Source organism: Schistocerca nitens, chromosome 1 (genome assembly GCF_023898315.1).
Source record: "Schistocerca nitens isolate TAMUIC-IGC-003100 chromosome 1, iqSchNite1.1, whole genome shotgun sequence".
Lineage (NCBI taxonomy): Eukaryota > Metazoa > Arthropoda > Insecta > Orthoptera > Acrididae > Schistocerca > Schistocerca nitens.
In genome coordinates, this window is record NC_064614.1 from 249953769 (window position 1) to 249973887 (window position 20119).

The 20119-nt window shown below is 42.7% G+C and overlaps 1 non-coding gene across 1 annotated transcript; it reads right to left on the minus strand.

The window, feature by feature from the left end:
- Positions 1-18855: 18855 nt before the first annotated feature.
- Positions 18856-18930, minus strand: Trnas-cga (transfer RNA serine (anticodon CGA)). Its single transcript has one exon. It is a non-coding gene; the product is annotated as a tRNA-Ser (tRNA).
- Between the last annotated feature and the right edge of the window lie 1189 nt (positions 18931-20119).

Consider the following 20119-nt stretch of genomic DNA (forward strand, 5'->3'; position numbering starts at 1 on the left):
CAGTCAACGTATTCACTTTGAGTAAATTTTAAACGTACAATATCTAAGTATTCTTTGAAACACAGGTCTGTGGGAGTTCACTACTGCGTACGCTTAGCTACACTCGCTTTGGAAGTTCGTACAATGGATTTCACAGTGTCACTGATCAGATCACCATTATTGTCCATAAAGAACTACAATGAAATTAGAGATATACTTTACTCAAAATTCAGTAACTCGTAACCATTTACATATTCACAGGAAAGAAAGCATAACTTTCTTCATCATTCAAATGATATTCGTTGCTCGGTCAAGTAGAGAAAATCTCGCGATTTACTTCCTACTTACGAAATTAAAATTGCAACGAAAATTCATACTTTTGCTACAATTGATGCTGAATTGTTAGGTATTACTACGTCAATAATTTTCGATTGCAGAGATTCTGACGTCTTGAAATCCTTAGAAATGTGGAGTATTCTTGAGCCTACCAATTTAACAATAACATTACGACAGTATCTGTTATGTGCATTTGGAGTCCTAATTAACCGTAGTGCAATTTTGTTGCCTTTGTTTGTAACCAAATTTACCGCAGGTAGATCAATCTTTGCATTTCTACCGTGTAGAAAATCCCATCCCAGGATGCAAGGAACCGATAAATTTTTAGTTAGTAAGAAGTGGCATGTAAGTTGCTCGTCTTCCACATAGAGATCGGCCTGCGCCTGTTACTTAACTATCTGAGTGGAAGCGCCTAATGCGCCAGAAACTCGGCAATTTTACACGGGCAATGTAGGAAATCTCTTTATGCGGTTAATTTGGTCGAACAAGGTCTGATTTATGACACTTGCAGCGGCACCAGTATCAATGATTGCTTCCACACTAACACCGTTAATAGTGACCATAATTGCAACTTGCACCATGTACTCATCATCATGTTTACAGACATCAGCTTCTTCTAATAATTTGTCCCTGACGTCGGCACTCGTTGTAACGTTGCGCTTTCAGGTTGATTGTGGGGTCGCCTCCACTTATAGTTCCGACCGTGCTCGGGAGGCTGTTCAGAACGGTCGGCTCTTGTTTGACTGTTGCTGCTGGCCGGATTGTTCTACTACATCACAAACTTGCGCTGTAGTAGGACGATTACTGTCAATGTGACTTTGACCGTTCGCGTTTGGAATGACGGGTACTGATTGCATTACATTCGGCGCCTGGTTACCGACTCATAAAACTGGTTGCTGGTTTGACCATTGATTGCCGTTATTACTATTCGGATATTGTTTCTTGTTCCGATTATTTATGTTTGGCTGATTCGGAGGTCTGTTGTTGTTACCCCATTGATTGCCATTCGGCTTTTTCCACGGTGTCCTTTTATCGTGGTAGCCGTCATGGTAATTATTTCCTTCTCCGAATATGCGCTTATGACTCGTGCCGTATCCCGAGTTACCGTTTCCATAATTCCAGTTACGTAACCGGCATTCGCGTCATTCCAAGCATGGTTCGGATTATTGTTGAAACCAGGCACATTCACTTTGTCGTATTGACCTTTTCTGTGTTGGTTACGTTTACTCTGTTCATTATTGTTCGGATTATCAATACTGTGACAGCCGCTGCAGTTATTCGTGAAAGCTTGGTAGGACTTTGCGTCTTCTTGAATTAGATCTAAGGAGTCGATCACCGAAAGGAAATGCTCCAAATCTTCGTCTGGTACATTTATTAATTTTTCCTGAAGGTTTATCGGTAATTTTGTCTTTAATATTCGTCGTACTTCTTTGTGTGAGATAGGCTTAGACCAGTATCTCGTTTTCGCAATGTATCGTTCAAAATATTTGCGCAGGCTCCCCCTTTTCGGATTATACATTTCCGGGGTATACACTTCTTTGCGCAAACGTTCTTGGGTTCCTGCAGATCAATATTTCGCAAAGGCCTGCGTCACCGGTGATGTGTGACATCACGAACTGAATTTTTTGATATTCTAACCAGTATTTGGGCAAGATATTTTTGGAAGCTCGTATAAATACAATTGGATGGATGAACTTCTTGTCCTCGGATAATGTTTGAAAATGGCAATGCTTGAGCAAACTTTGCTCAATCTTCGCTGAACTCACTATACGTTCGTCTTCGTGATTACACTTTGCTGGCTACATGTCAGGTGTTTGGAATATTTTTTCATTCCCGAATGTCGTTTTTCGTGCAGTGTCGACGTTCGGCGGTTGCATAGGAAATTTACCTTCCATTCTGCTGTCCGTCGAAACGGCTTTCTCCAAATTTCGGACGCGAGCGTTTATTTCCCGTGTCCACATAGGCATTTCTTCGTTCGGTTCTTTTTGACCGTCTCGCGGATTGTGCGCGGCGTCTGAATTCGCTTGTACGGCAGAACGTATTTCTTCCCGCACGCGCTGCACAGCGTTGACGACTGCAACATTAATTTTTTCAAGTTCCGTCTCTTTGGTGGTTATCCAATTGGATATTCCAATATTTATTTGCCTTTCATGAGATTCTAGCTGTTCGTTTAAGATCTTTTGATTATTTATTTTGAAATTTGCAACGTCAGATGTTAATTCTTCCACATCCCATTTGTGGAATGCGAAGTTTTTAATTTTTCAACCTCACTGTCCATTTTATTGACTTGGTCCAATATTGGCACATAAGCTTGCTTCATATTCATTAACTCGGACCTGATGTTGGCTAATTCGGTTTTTATTTCACTTTTTAATTCTGTCTCTTGTTGCTGTTTTTTTTTCTTTTTTTTCCCACCGATCGCGTTCGCGATCGCGTAATTCCAACTTTTTCAGGAAAGCAGTAAGCGGGTCAAGCGCAATATTGTCTTCCGTCATCCCATTAAACTGATCCGCACCCGCTACAGTTTCATTAATTACAGTGGTCGGACGACCATTTTCGTTACTTTGTGCGATCTCCGAAATCGCGGCGGACATGTTCAAGTCCGCGGTTTGATTTTCTAACTCATTTTCGGTGAAATCTATGAGTGATTCATTTAGATTTACCGCATCATTTTCGAAATCTGATGATGGAGCCATGGTTTCAATTGGTAAATTCTCTTTTTTACCGACTTTGACCATAATATGCAATTTCGAAAAATTGGGGAAAATTCGTCACACGAATGTCAGTATTTAACAGTAACATACATATACACTCCTGGAAATGGAAAAAAGAAAACATTGACACCGGTGTGTCAGACCCACCATACTTGCTCCGGACACTGCGAGAGGGCTGTACAAGCAATGATCACACGCACGGCACAGCGGACACACCAGGAACCGCGGTGTTGGCCGTCGAATGGCGCTAGCTGCGCAGCATTTGTGCACCGCCGCCGACGGTGTCAGCCAGTTTGCCGTGGCATACGGAGCTCCATCGCAGTCTTTAACACTGGTAGCATGCCGCGACAGCGTGGACGTGAACCGTATGTGCAGTTGACGGACTTTGAGCGAGGGCATATAGTGGGCATGCGGGAGGCCGGGTGGACGTACCGCCGAATTGCTCAACACGTGGGGCGTGAGGTCTCCACAGTACATCGATGTTGTCGCCAGTGGTCGGCGGAAGGTGCACGTGCCCGTCGACCTGGGACCGGACCGCAGCGACGCACGGATGCACGCCAAGACCGTAGGATCCTACGCAGTGCCGTAGGGGACCGCACCGCCACTTCCCAGCAAATTAGGGACACTGTTGCTCCTGGTGTATCGGCGAGGACCATTCGCAACCGTCTCCATGAAGCTGGGCTACGGTCCCGCACACCGTTAGGCCGTCTTCCGCTCACGCCCCAACATCGTGCTGCCCGCCTCCAGTGGTGTCGCGACAGGCGTGAATGGAGGGACGAATGGAGACGTGTCGTCTTCAGCGATGAGAGTCGCTTCTGCCTTGGTGCCAATGATGGTCGTATGCGTGTTTGGCGCCGTGCAGGTGAGCGCCACAATCAGGACTGCATACGACCGAGGCACACAGGGCCAACACCCGGCATCATGGTGTGGGGAGCGATCTCCTACACTGGCCGTACACCACTGGTGATCGTCGAGGGGACACTGAATAGTGCACGGTACATCCAAACCGTCATCGAACCCATCGTTCTACCATTCCTAGACCGGCAAGGGAACTTGCTGTTCCAACAGGACAATGCACGTCCGCATGTATCCCGTGCCACCCAACGTGCTCTAGAAGGTGTAAGTCAACTACCCTGGCCAGCAAGATCTCCGGATCTGTCCCCCATTGAGCATGTTTGGGACTGGATGAAGCGTCGTCTCACGCGGTCTGCACGTCCAGCACGAACGCTGGTCCAACTGAGGCGCCAGGTGGAAATGGCATGGCAAGCCGTTCCACAGGACTACATCCAGCATCTCTACGATCGTCTCCATGGGAGAATAGCAGCCTGCATTGCTGCGAAAGGTGGATATACACTGTACTAGTGCCGACATTGTGCATGCTCTGTTGCCTGTGTCTATGTGCCTGTGGTTCTGTCAGTGTGATCATATGATGTATCTGACCCCAGGAATGTGTCAATAAAGTTTCCCCTTCCTGGGACAATGAATTCACGGTGTTCTTATTTCAATTTCCAGGAGTGTATAAATAACAGTAAATAATATTAATGCAATAAATAATTTTCCTCACTACGATGCTCTTTTATCATTAAGCGGCCAAATCGACCATTTTGTGTTCTCTATCTTCACACGCAAAAACAGTCTTACGTCGATTTTTGCAACATTGGATTTTTCTTAACACACCCTTCCAAAATCACTGAGCTAAACTACTACTAACTACGATTTTACTTTTGTAGAGAATGAAAGGAAAAAATGCTATAGAAGAAAACTACTGTCTTGACAGAACAGAAAAATTCATTTGAATGAGCTTTTGCCTTACAGATGTACAATTTGCCGTAATCTGGATTGGTTGACCTTTTCCACGTCGTGGTACAGTACATCGGATTGTTATATGGAATAGAAATACTAATTTTATGTTAGAAATTGGAATTTAAATTTTTACATACACTTATTTTTACGTTGCGGCCACTCGTTTTGAGCGCCAAATATAATAATAATATATTTGTATTTTCAACATTGCAGCCCAGTCAGCAATCGTGATAATCTAATATGAAAGAAACTATCAGCCTCAATTGCGGTAATGAAACCAACCTTTACCTAGGTTTCAGTGCAAGTAATTGAGCCTTCTTCGGAAGATATACCTGATTCTATAATATGACTACGAGGGCATGGTCTAGAAATAAAACTAATACAGCCTGAATAGGCGTAGTCACATTTAAAAATGCGGTACATACGTACTAAGTCAGCACCAAGACTTAAGCCCCGGCGGGCGCCTCGTCTCCATGGACGCCGTGCGGTGGGCCTCGGGAGCTCACGTGACCTCAATATCAACTCAGCTATCGTGTGATGATGGAAACCCAAGTCATTTAACCAATACCCCTCTTTCCTCGTCATCCAATGATATGTTCTACAAGAAACACGTCCAGTTCAGCAGTTTTCAGTAGTTCTTCTGTGCAGAAACTGACAGCTATTTCACTTCCTCTGCTGTATTTCAAGATATATTTGCTCGGTGTTGTTCGTTGCACCTTGAAAATTGTAAATACCTCTGTTGCCATGTTTGACAAGTATGAATTCTCAAACACAGTGTTGTATTTCGAAATTCTAAAGAAAAAAACCAATATTAAATTTCTGCTTGCGCGAATCTATCATTTTAATGTTAGACCTACTGCACACTGTATTTAGATGCTTATTTTCATGAATGTCAGTTGGTTTCATGATTGTTGCCTGAAATATTGTTCAACTGTAGTTGTCAATTATTTGTGCTCATGTGTTTTAACATCCCCTTAGAAAAATTAGTGGATTACTGCGCTGATAAACCTCTTACGTTATTTGATTTTCAAACAGCTGAGCAGAACTGAACGTACTCAAACATTTCTCTCTTTACTTATTCTGATCAACACTAAACTGACACACAATATTTTTAGCGCAACGCAATCTGAGTTTCAATAATCCCTACAAAAGAATGGCCCTGACTAACAATAACCTATACCTTTCATGAATCACTTACCTCACAAAAATCTTCGTTACTCGAATTACTACAATACAGCGAGCGCCAGTACTGCCAGCTAAATAAAAGATTCTAACTACTGAAGGCACTAACTACTGATAGGCATACTTAGCAAATAAAAGATTTTGATAGAGAACAAACAATGTATTTACCTTAATAGTGTTCAAAAGTCATAATATATATATATATATATATATATATATATATATATATATATATATATATATATCAGTTCATGACATCCAGTCTTACAAATTTACTGTCTCTGATGGACACACGTGCAGATCATCCGCTCTCAAAACTCCGCCATCTGTCTCTTCACATCCACCACTGCTGGCGGCTCACCTCCAACTGCGCAACGCTACGCGCTCTTCACATCCAATTGCCCAACACTACAATAGCGAATATTCCAACAATGCCAACCAGCCACAGACTGCACACAGCACAGTCAGTGATTTTCATACAGAGCGCTACGTGACGTTACCAACATAAAAACCTAAACAGCCTACTTGGAGTGTCAGTCCTTTTACATGAGCCACGAAGATTGAATTGCTTCTGTACATCCATTTTTATTCTTCTCTTCAGTCACTGCACGACTGAAGCTTTGATCTGAGAGAAAGTTGAATAAAGGTGTATCTACGCGTTATGGGCTTAAGATACTGATCAAAAAGTTCGCCAACATGGTCAGATTGTAGCTTGCCTGGGGTGAGATTCATACTAGTTTGAATCAATTGTTCAAATGCTCGCCCGACAGCCTTCCCAGTCTTGTTTTTCGTAGGCGGAGTAGGTCGAGGGGGGGCGGGGGTGGGGTAGGGGGGGGGGTAGGGCGTGCAGGCAGATTTTGGTTAGGTATCATTAATTATTAAAATATATTTGAAACCATCGCTCTCAGGTGCATACTGCTTCATATCTACAAGATCTCTCATAAATCATCCAAACCTTGAATTATACAACGTCTGCACAATTTTTTTTCCTATGTTGGTTTCTGATGTCTTTTGATAACAGTTTCTGTAATTATTCACTGATTTACCTTTCTCGAAGCTCGGAAAAACTGAAATGATCTCATTAATATGCACCGTATTTCCTGCAGATGCTGTTGCTATCAGAAATTTCGTTGGGAATATCATAATATAGGTGTATATACTACTTAGATAACTTGTTAATTTTCTTATACCCAATGTTGACTGCAGTGTCCTTACTACCATAATTACCATCCAGTGGAGGTTTAATAATGTTGCCATCAGAAATTTCGTTGGGATTGTCATAATATAGGTGTATATACTACTTAGATAACTTGTTAATTTTCTTATACCGAATCTTGACTGCAGTGCCCTTACTACCACAATTACCATCCAGTGGAGGTTTAGTAATGTGAGTTTATTTCCTACTGCAACTGTTTTTTGTTTCTATCACTTTTCTTGTGTGTCTCAGTATCCATTGTATTTCTAGATGCAGCCTTACATCTTTCCGTAAATAATTGCTTAGGATTGATTTTTTTTAAAGAATATTAGGCCTAGTAATCCAAGTGTTGATTCAAACTCTGTTTCATCAACACGTATTTCTGGTTAAGTACCTAATCTGTATGGTCATGCACTGCTAAATGCCTTATGTCCGATCTCAGTCGATATTCCTTTCTTGTTTGATGAAATCGTCTATCATATCAACAGATTCTTGAGCATTTTCTTTGTTAATCGTTTGCGAGACTCGTTCAATTATTTCAGTGTCCGATCGAAAGGTCTCTTTGAAATTCTGTTTCCGAGTAAATTGTCAGTTCATACCGGTAGTAATCTTCATTTTTGATGAATTGCCTTTCATACCTCAATTATTTTCTGTTTTTTCGACATGTTACATACTAAATAGCCTTTGAGTCTTCATGCAGCTTATAATGTGCATATTCAGTCTATTTAGGGGAGGTTTTTTCTTTTGTCGTTTTCGGTGTGGATTCAGTTTCATCAACTTTTGCAGTCAACAAGCTGATTGTCCTCCCATTTTCATTGTTGTTTGCAGCCAACATATTGCATAAATTCAGAATAGCTTTATTATGGATGTTTATCTCTTTAAGACTTTTATTAATCGATTGAATTTTGCGTCTGCCTCTAGGTGAAATCTGTCCGTGCGTTTTTTTGTGTCTAACTTTATGTGACCTGGTAAACTTGTCCATGGCGTGATCTTTAATGACGTATGAACTTCTGTGGCTTCATACTTATACAACATATCAATATGTACCCTTGATAATATTCTTCTCGGGTATGCAGCCGGATCATAGCGTCTTCATGACACAATATTTCCGCGGTCCAACTGGCCGCCATCTTCAGGTGAGAGCGCTGGTGCACTATCAGACTGGACGCATAGAAGCGCCGTCAGGAAACAGTCTTCGAAGTTTCAACGGCTTTGTTCTCAACCTATGATATCTGATGACGACACCTCGTCGATGGACAGTGATTAACCTCACAAGTAAAGAACTGGACGACGCTACGCTGTCAGTGTTGGAGAAAGGCCTGAATTTTGCCCCTACACCGAGGAATGTGCCTATCACCGATTTCATCTGTGCAGTCGAACAAGCAGTGTCCAACTTTTCGGAGGACCAAGCTGAAGAGATTAGGCAAGAGGTCTCACATACATTGCGGCGGGCGCCGCCTCCACGGAGTAACATCTCCTCTCTCGAAAGGGCAGCCGTCCGGTCCATTAGAGAAGACGAGGATCTGATAGTTCTACCAGCGGACAAAGGCAACGCAACGGTTCTTCTGTCACGTGATGACTATCTGGGAAAGATGGATCTCTTACTTGAGGACTCAGCATACAGAACATTGCAGGACGACCCAACTGAACGGATAAAACGGAAGACGCTTTCACTGCTGAAGAAGAGTTCTTTACCTGACGACGTTCTCAAAAAACTTCGTCCTGGTGCTGCCGTGCCACCGAGACTATACGGCCTACCCAAGATTCATAAGAAAGGGGTCCCGCTTCGTCCGATCGTGAGTAACTTGGGTGCTCCTACCTACAATCTAGCCAAGTATTTAGCATCTGTTCTTGGCCCTCACGTCGGTAAATGCGAACTTCACATTCCCAATTCTATGGTGTTTATTCAGAGATTGAAGTCCTTGTCTCTTAGTCCCTGCGATTTGCTTGTGAGCTTTGATGTCGTGTCGCTTTTTACCCGGGTTCCTCTGGAAGAATCCTTGCAATTAATTGGTGAGAAACTGGATGAGGAAACAACCAGGCTTTGTGGCCACGTGCTGACGTCGACGTACTTTTTTTCAATGACAAATATTTTGAACAGACTGACGGAGTGGCTATGGGGAGCCCATTGTCCCCAATAGTCGCCAACCTTTTTATGGAAGATTTGGAAGATTTGGAGGACATGGCGCTGAAGACGGCGTCCTTAAAACCAACCTGTTTCTGGAGGTACGTTGACGACACGTTTATGGTGTGGCCTCATGGGAGAGAAGCTCTTGACCGCCTCCTAGATCATTTTAATTCCCTGCATCCTAGCATCAAGTTTACCATGGAGGTGGAAAGTGATGGAAAGCTTCCGTTTCTGGATGTTCTGGTGTACAGAAAGGATGATGGGACACTGGGACACAGTGTTTATCGAAAGCCTACGTACACGGACCGTTACCTACATGCTTATAGCTGTCATCCATCGTTCCAACGTATGGGGGTCCTGCGGACGTTGGCGAGAAGAGCTTATAACATTTCAGATGGAGAAAGCTTGACACAAGAATTGGACCACCTTAAGGTTGTGTTCAAGCAGAATGGCTATTCAGATAAACAGATCCGTCGTGCTTTCCAGTTTGGACCATCGCCTGAACCACCAGAAGATACCTGCAAATCGGTGGCTTTTCTGCCTTTTGCTGGGAGAATTTCCTCGAAGATAGGAAGAATTCTAAAAAGATATCACATCAAAAGTATTTTTCGTCCGCCAGCCAAGATTAGAGCGGTTCTTGGCTCTGTTAAGGATGACTTGGGTTTGAGGAAGCCCGGTGTGTACAAGATCCCTTGCCACTGTGGGAAGGCTTATATTGGTCAGACAATCCGGACCATTCAGGACCGATGTGTTGAGCATCAGCGGCACACACGGCTGCTTCAACCTGAGAAATCCGCAGTGGCGGAGCACTGTCTCACCGAGGGACACAGAATGCTATATGACGCGACACAAATGGTTGCCCCTGCATCTCGCTATTGGGACTGTGTTTTAAAAGAATCCATAGAGATTCGTTTATCTGACAATCTTATTAATAGAGACAAGGGTTATCTGTTAAGTAAGACTTGGGACCCGGTGTTATCTGACATTAAAAAACAACGGTCTGTGTTTCAACCGTCGGAATAAAAATTTTTTAAATTTCTTTTACTTTTGACAGCGATATCTCGATTTCGCCCCTTTCCAGCACTGGCGGCGCGGCATGTTTACTGCGCTAGAGGGCAGCTACGGCACCTTCTCGCGCACGCGTTGTGGGTCTTCTGTGGCCTATATAGGGGCTGCCGCTTGCGCTGGGAAGTCAGTTCCGGCGAGATTGTGCACCAGCGCTCTCACCTGAAGACGGCGGCCAGTTGGACCGCGGAAATACTGTGTCATGAAGACGTTATGATCCGGCTGCATACCCGAGAAGAATATTATCAATTATTACGCCGGGAAAGCCTTCGTAGTCACAATATGTACCCTTGTACAACATAACAACCTATCTACACTGTCGAGAGTTTCTGGAAATGACTTGTCACCCGCTTTCTTCTTGAATATTCTTAACTGCGTATCGCATGAAATGCACGCGTCATGAGTTTGCTCACTGGTTTAGGTGTGAAACAGACACGTACGTATTACAACTACTCATGATGATTTGTGAGACTGTGGAAGTGGCACAACTACCACTTTCTCTAGCGGAATATTCTTAGCTGAGCACCGCATGAAATGCAGTGTGTTATACGTTTGAGCACTGGACTGTGTGTGTGTGAAGCAAATACATAATACGGGGTGTTTCAAAAAGAATTTACGTAGTACAAAGTATTACTTTGTCCAAACTATCGATCGCTGCGCCTCGGCTCGGCTATTGGAGAAACGAATACATAGTCTGGTTTATAATAATAGCCTCTACATCTCAGTTGTCTTCTGTTTTGCTTAGTAACTGTCATATGTTTAAAATGGCTACTTCGCAGCAGAAATCATTTTGTGTTCTCGAATTTGTGAAGTGTAATTCCGTGATTACAGTGCAAAGACATTTCAGGTTGAGGTACCAAATTGATCCTCCGAATGGGTAGAACATTCGCAGATGGTATCGGCAGTTTCTAGATATAGGATGTGTATGTAAAGGAAAGAGTTCTGGCCACCCTCGTGTTCCTGAAGAAAATGTTGCACAAATTCACACTGCTTTCCAACGTAGTCCTTCAAAATCAACTCGTTGTGGCAGTTGGAAGTTACAACTGCCTGCAACAACTTGGAGTTACAACTGCCTACAACAACTTGGCGTATTTTGGTTATGAAGCCATACAAGTTACAGCTGCTACAAGCTCTGCATCCTGATGACCAACGGAAACGTGTGGTATTTTGTAACGAGATTCTTGGTGCTATTGACAATGATAATGCTTTCGCATAACGCACCGTGTTCATTGGTGAAGCGAAGATAAACAAACACAATGTTCGAATTTGGGGCCTACAGAACCCACATGCAGCCATTGAACATGTACGAGATTCGCTCAGAGTCAAGGTGTTTTGTGAGATATCCCGATCATCTGTTTACGGTCCATTCTTCTTTGTTGGAAACTCGGTTAATGGTCAGCAGTATCTCTCTATATTAAAAAACTGGTTGTTTCCGAGTCTGCAGGAAGACAACTCCATTTTTCAACAAGACGGGGCACCGCCCCACTGGAGTCACCAAGTGCGTGAATATCTGAATGAAACTCTATCGAACCATTGGATTGGTCGTCAAGGAGCTGCTGACTTAGCATGTCTCAGCTGGGCTCCACGGATTAGACACCCTCTGACTTCTTCCTGTGGGGTTTCGTTAAAGACAACGTTTATTTACCACCACACCCACAGAACCTGGAAGAGTTGAAGAACCGGATCCGTACTGCCATAACATCAGAGACGAAAGACATGCGTGCCCAAGTATGGGAGGAATTTGACTATCGATGTGATATTGTTCGTGTCGCTGATGGAGGACATATTGGACATGTGTAATCTGAACTTGAGAGGTTCGTAAATATGTGTGTAAAGTTTCATATTTGTGTGTCTTAAAGTTTAATAAATATACGCATTCAAAATACGTATATTCTTTTTGAAACACCCTGTATAATATCTGATGGCGAAAATTTGCGAGAATCTGGAAGTGACGCGTCTCCTGCTTTCTCTATGGCAGTGGTTCCCAACCTTTCTGAAGCCATTACCCCTGAGTGATATCCGATATTAGCTAGTACCGCAGCTCCTGCCACCGTGACCAAAACTAATGAGTCTCAAAGTGAATCGCTAATGCCCATTTTTAAAAACCTCTTCTTAAGGAATGATAAACCAAGTCCCAGTGCATCGCTAGTGCTACTTACAACTCTTTCTCACAAGGAACCCCTTGAATGTGGGGTCGCGAAAGGTCTATGACATTTATGGCATTCGACGCTCCCCATATTGTCTACTATAAATTCACAATAGTGGCTGTTAACGGCAACAGGGGGCGGGACTAGAGTATCCAAGGATGAGCACAACATAGGCTACGAAGCATAGCTGAACTGCTTAGTCGAAGAGTAACTCATAACAGTATTGCAGTACTAGTGGTGTTGATGCAAAGCAGAACAGTGGCAAAGATAAACAAAGAAAACATTGCATTATATCTACAGCAACAGTTGCCGAAGTTGAGATTTCGCCAGAAAGGAACCCAAGGAATTTCACAGAGTGAGAAACAAGTGGCAGATGAAATATTAGCGTTTCTGCAAGATAAGTCAGTGGAATGTAAGGTGTCGTATACGCTTGACTGTGTGAACAATGTACATGTGGTGTACAACGATAGCGATACGTACTTAACAAGTGAAAGTGATACTGAAACAGGTGTCGAGCAATTTACGTCATCACCCTTGTCGGACAAGGAACCACAAATTCCCAGTGAAGCGTAATAAGGGACACTTGTTGTCTAAGGTACTAAACATACTTACGTCTATGGAAGATCATCCACGGCATAGAAAAAAAAATTATGAACAGATTTCGAAGAAATTCTGCAGCGATATGACCGCGTAGTGCATAAAAAAAACTACGGATATTCAGAAGAGGAGAAGATGCACTTGTTTTGTATAAACAGTGGGTAGCTGCATAACTTCAGACAGTGCTACAAAATTGGAAGAGTGAGATAACGAAATTTCAAACAAAGCGTAACTTGACGAGGTACAGCAATCTGCGGAATTGGCTTGAAAATTTGTAGATGAGACAAAAAAAAAAATCCCATCGTTCAGCAAGGAATTTGTTTTCATCTCTGACCACTCGAGATTTGAAGACGAAATGCATATGAAAGGAACCGTGGAAATTGGAGGTATCAAGAGAGTTGTATGAAGATCAACTAACATCAGCGCCTTAACGCATTCGTGTACAATTATGCCGACTGTTAAGCTGAATGTTAAATTGTCTGGGAAGTTGTTTATTGCGCTGCGAAAAGTTGGAGGTGCTCTGCCCCCTACGATTCTTTCTAGTGTGCGTGATCTTGCAAGGGGAGAGGGAATCATTGACGTCACAGCAAGAGTGGGAAAATTGGCGTAAGAGAACTATAATAATGATATAAGCACTGCTTTTGGCCAGTAGCTGGTCAAAATAACTTACTTTTGCTTGATTACTGGTCTGCGCATAAAAATCATACACCTTTAGAGCAAACTATCCCTTCTGAAAAATGTGTGACATTACAGTTCATACCACCTGGAACCACTGGAGAAATTCAGCCTCTGGATATTTGTTATATCCGAACCTATAAAACATTTTATAGCACTGTCTATTGCTAAGCGTTAAGGAATATTTAGGTTGACAATAAGCTCCACGACAGATGGCTTCACATTCAGTTGCACGCCATCACATTCCATCAGTTCTCATCACTCTGTTACACCAGTATGATTCTATATGCATTCTATAGGAGTTGATACCTAACTGAACGTCCTGCACTGTTTGTAACTACCGAGGAGATCGCCTTTGATCTTGATGGTGTGAACCTTTGTGATCACTGTTGGGCGCCATTTTTCATTCGGTGTTCTTGGTGCAAGTTAAAGGTTTGTTTCGAACATTTGTTGAATATCGACAATGTCCATTTTGTGAAGTCTAATACATACATCCCATAGAAGGTTGACTTTTGCACCTCCCAGACACTCAATTTCCGTCGCCCTACTGATGTACCTGGTGAGCCATTTGCAGCAAATTTTTTTCTTGAGGTATTTGTTAACACAACACTTTCAAATGAGCCTTACTAAAGAATGAACTTGCGACCTCGCACTCAAGGGGTTTCTTGTGAGCTAACTGACCACTTTGGGGATAGCCACTTGTTACAAAACATGTTTTATCTACACCACACCTCTCCCTAGTAACACTTCTACACTCATACCCTGCAGCCTTATTTAAAATCAACCAATCACCCATGTCAAACCATGTTTACTGCACTTACTGTTTCTAAATCACTTTGACTACTGGATTACTTCTGAACTAGTAGATATTGGTAAACTTCATGCTGTCAATGTTTTGTCTCTGACCACTACAAGTAATAAAAATAAAGTATAATTATTATTATTATACTGTGTACGCTCTACAGCAGTGTAGTAACCATTACATAGTAACTCTTGCTTTGTACAGTAAAGTAGTTCATTTATGGTTACAAAGGAATAATAAAGTGATTCCTGGTCCACTGTGGAAACTTCCTACAACTAGGAGAATTCATTCTCATGAGATATTTAAACATATGTGCCACAGGTTTACTATCATAGGTACTTTGTAAGAAGTATGTATTTAGTAGGTGGACTAAGTGAGGAAGATGTTGTTCATACTGTACATTGGCTTCACAACCTATAACCTCCACAACATTGTGTCATGCAAGTAGTGCTAGTACTTAGAAAACATATAATCATTGGTAGCTTATCAGTATTACAGTCATACGAAATGATAATAATAGTAATGATATTTTAAAAGAAATCAGCTTCATGACTGAAATACAATTGAATTATTCTGTTTCTACCCCTCAAGGAACTAAATTTTACCCCTCATGAAGTAATTACCCCCAGGTTGGCAATCACAGCTCTAGCGAATACTCATAGCTCAGTATTGCCCAAAACATGGTATGCCATGCATTCGCACACTGGGCTGTGTCTACAACAGATACAGACATATTACATCTGCTTGTAAAAATTATGTGTTGTGTATTTTTCTAATATGACACTAGTTAGTATGCAGCTATTAGCTTCGTGTTCATTAATTTGTTCGTTCATTTTACTGCTTTCATCTAATAATATCTCTAATTTGTGAATCATCACATTGATTTCCTCAATCAGTTTATTCACATTAACTTTGGTCTCTCTAAGAGTATTCATTAAATCAACTCTGTTTCATTTACATGGGTGAATTTTTTTTTGCAAACTTATCCACAATAGGCTATGTACTTAAATGTGTACACTATTTTTTGTTTTAAATGCTCTTGGAAATTTTTCCTGTACTGACCAACATTCAGTTTCCTATTTTTATCGATTACTATTAATCCATACTTACTATGGTTTCAGCAGTTGGAAAAAATACTATTAAAGTCATTAAAAGGCATGTTATCTGTGAGATGTTCATTGTAAATATGTTTCATCTTCAAACTATCCTGTTTAAAAGCCGTAATAAGATTTATATTATACCCAACTGTTTAGGTATGGTTGAAAATGACTGTGAAATATAGAAAATATCAGTTGTTTATGACATCCAGAGTAAAAATAATTTCTCGTATGTTACTGGTTTCTAATAACATCATCAAAAATGAACACTGAATTAGGGTATGATTTAACTGGGGGCAGGACATCTGTGCTATCAGTATATTTTGCATATGTAATTTCTTTAATGCTATCTAGTACCTGCTGCAATAACCTATATGAAGGCTAGAATAACGTATACGTTTTCAATATGGATTCTGTATGAATATATGTTATCAAGTATGAATAAGCTATTTCTATCAGTCTTATTTTTTCTATAGTATTGGATACCAGTTGGTAACTGTTACGTCTTTATGAAGAGATTGTTTCATCCATACAGACATGCTGCTGATTATGTGACTACATTAATATGTATGGTTTTTTTTGTAGGAATAAAACCAAAATATGATATATACTTTCTTTATTATTTGCAAGCTTTTACATATAGTTGGATAAGTAACCAAACTTAAATATGATTTCAATTCTGCTGGTGTGCTAGATTCGTAAGCACAACCATATATTGAGGCAGGATGTGAATCAGAATGTCTGGTTTTACTTGCTTCAGTTGGACTGATATCACAACGAATGTGTACTACTCAATTTGCCAATAGGTTTTCATAAATACTTTGAACATACAGCCTCCAACTAATATGTCTACTGATAGCTTGCTGTATACATAGCTAGTAAACATTAGATTCTTAAATGTCGTTTCTTGAACGTGTTTGCACCTCTTCTTGCTGACAACTTTTACTGATTGCTGAAAAACTCCACTTCAAACTGCATGATGTTTCACTGCACTACTGGAGGTCCAGTATTTCGACTTAACATTGCCATAATCTGTATAGTGTTAACATAGAGTTATCCACAGTTCAACTGATAATACACTTTACTCTCACAAAATGGAGCATTTTCAATTATCGCAACATGGTGGAACTGATGATCTCATGGCATGAAAACTGCTTTTTGAATTGTTCATATTTAAAAATACAAAGCATTGAAAGTCATCACTGCTAGGTCAAGATGTGGTGCTGCTTCCTTCATCACTGAGTACTTGAAGATGTCATCTCAAACAATAACAATAATGTGTAACTAAACATATATGCACACATATACTGAACTATATTTATAACAGTTCAATACTTACATGATTTATTTGAGGTAGTTTTGCTAAACAGTACTTGCATGTGCCATCTGAACCACTTTGCGGTGGCTTGTAGGTACTACCCAAAAGAACAACAGCAATGAATAACAAATCACTTTTTTTTGCTTTATCGTTACTTCATCACTTGCACTTCATGAGCATTTTTAAAAGTTTAATAAAGATTATAGGAAATGTTATTAAAGGTGAAACGTTATATGTGGTTTGAAAAACAATAAACAAGATGAAATTGATTTTTAGGTACATAAAAGAAAATATGAAAACTCTTTTCTTTTTTAAATTAAAAAGTCAAAGGATGAACAATTAAACAAAAGGAAATACACTCCTGGAAATGGAAAAAAGAACACATTGACACCGGTGTGTCAGACCCACCATACTTGCTCCGGACACTGCGAGAGGGCTGTACAAGCAATGATCACACGCACGGCACAGCGGACACACCAGGAACCGCGGTGTTGGCCGTCGAATGGAGCTAGCTGCGCAGCATTTGTGCACCGCCGCCGTCAGTGTCAGCCAGTTTGCCGTGGCATACGGAGCTCCATCGCAGTCTTTAACACTGGTAGCATGCCGCGACAGCGTGGACGTGAACCGTATGTGCAGTTGACGGACTTTGAGCGAGGGCGTATAGTGGGCATGCGGGAGGCCGGGTGGACGTACCGCCGAATTGCTCAACACGTGGGGCGTGAGGTCTCCACAGTACATCGATGTTGTCGCCAGTGGTCGGCGGAAGGTGCACGTGCCCGTCGACCTGGGACCGGACCGCAGCGACGCACGGATGCACGCCAAGACCGTAGGATCCTACGCAGTGCCGTAGGGGACCGCACCGCCACTTCCCAGCAAATTAGGGACACTGTTGCTCCTGGGGTATCGGCGAGGACCATTCGCAACCGTCTCCATGAAGCTGGGCTACGGTCCCGCACACCGTTAGGCCGTCTTCCGCTCACGCCCCAACATCGTGCAGCCCGCCTCCAGTGGTGTCGTGACAGGCGTGAATGGAGGGACGAATGGAGACGTGTCGTCTTCAGCGATGAGAGTCGCTTCTGCCTTGGTGCCAATGATGGTCGTATGCGTGTTTGGCGCCGTGCAGGTGAGCGCCACAATCAGGACTGCATATGACCGAGGCACACAGGGCCAACACCCGGCATCATGGTGTGGGGAGCGATCTCCTACACTGGCCATACACCACTGGTGATCGTCGAGGGGACACTGAATAGTGCACGGTACATCCAAACCGTCATCGAACCCATCGTTCTACCATTCCTAGACCGGCAAGGGAACTTGCTGTTCCAACAGGACAATGCACGTCCGCATGTATCCCGTGCCACCCAACGTGCTCTAGAAGGTGTAAGTCAACTACCCTGGCCAGCAAGATCTCCGGATCCGTCCCCCATTGAGCATGTTTGGGACTGGATGAAGCGTCGTCTCACGCGGTCTGCACGTCCAGCACGAACGCTGGTCCAACTGAGGCGCCAGGTGGAAATGGCATGGCAAGCCGTTCCACAGGACTACATCCAGCATCTCTACGATCGTCTCCATGGGAGAATAGCAGCCTGCATTGCTGCGAAAGGTGGATATACACTGTACTAGTGCCGACATTGTGCATGCTCTGTTGCCTGTGTCTATGTGCCTGTGGTTCTGTCAGTGTGATCATGTGATGTATCTGACCCCAGGAATGTGTCAATAAAGTTTCCCCTTCCTGGGACAATGAATTCACGGTGTTCTTATTTCAATTTCCAGGAGTGTATATACATATTAAAACCAGAATGGTAGATTAAAACTGTGTGCCGGGCCGAGACTCGAACTCGGGACCTTTGCCTTTCGCGGGCAAGTGCTCTACCAACTGAGCTACCCAAGCACGACTCATGCCTCGTCCTCACAGCTTTAATTCCGCCAGTTCTGCAAGGTATGCAGGAGAGCTTCTGCGAAGTTCGGAAGGTGGGAGACGAGGTACTGGCGGAATTAAAGCTGTGAGGACGGGGCGTGAGGCGTGCTTGGGTAGCTCAGTTGGTAGAGCACTTGCCCGCGAAAGGCGAAGGTCCCGAGTTCGAGTCGCGGCCCGGCACACAGTTTTAATCTGCCAGGAAGTTTCATACTAAAACCACTTTCTCCAACTCCACAACTCCCCTCTCCAACCAACTCACTACCCACTGCTATAACCCAGAAATCCCATCAAATCTTTATCCTACTGAATACATAGACACCACGTCCTCTCCAGCACCAGCTGTTCGCACCTTCGTCCTATCCCATCCTGACACCAAATTCTTTAAAGCCAATTTCTTCACTCTCACATTCCAATCACTCAAATCATACCCCATATAGATTCATTCCTTATCAAAACAAAATATCCCAACTTCCACTCAGATATCCTGCTCAAACTTTCACAAATTACATTTGGATCTTATGCCTCCCTTACTCCCTTCCACATTGTCTCCCACTGAAGCAACACCAGCCACCTCATCAACCTGCCACCCCCCTGCCATAATAAAGAAGCTTGTTTCTGAGATCAAGGCAGTCTTTGGTCTTTGAATTGCTTTCCACCTTGCCTTAGAAATTCAAAGAGCCTACTGTATCTACAATCAGTGACTCAGGTCTCACCTTCCTTATGTGAGTCTTCACAAAGTCTGCGCCCTCCATCTGTCGTGTCAGAGGCAGCCCAGATTTACAGTCACTGTCATAAACTTGAACCCTCTAAATCTCTGCCCCAGTCCTATCTTTATAAAAAATTCCTTGTTTATAATGGCCACCTCACCTCTGGCTGTAATAATCCACCCAATTGTCCTAGTCAAGCCTCCCACTTCCTTAAACAGTGCCCAAACCTCGTCTCCTCTCCCTCCTACAACACCTATCATGATAACCAGCTATACCTGTGCCAGTTGGAATACCTACTGGAAATCCATAGACCCCCCCCCCCCTACTGGAAACCACTCCATAATCATCAAGCAAACTGATGATATTCCCCATGCCACAGCATTCCTACAGCAGACCTTGATGGATGCTGCATTTGCCCATATCCCTACCAATGCCATAAATCCTCATTGTTCTACT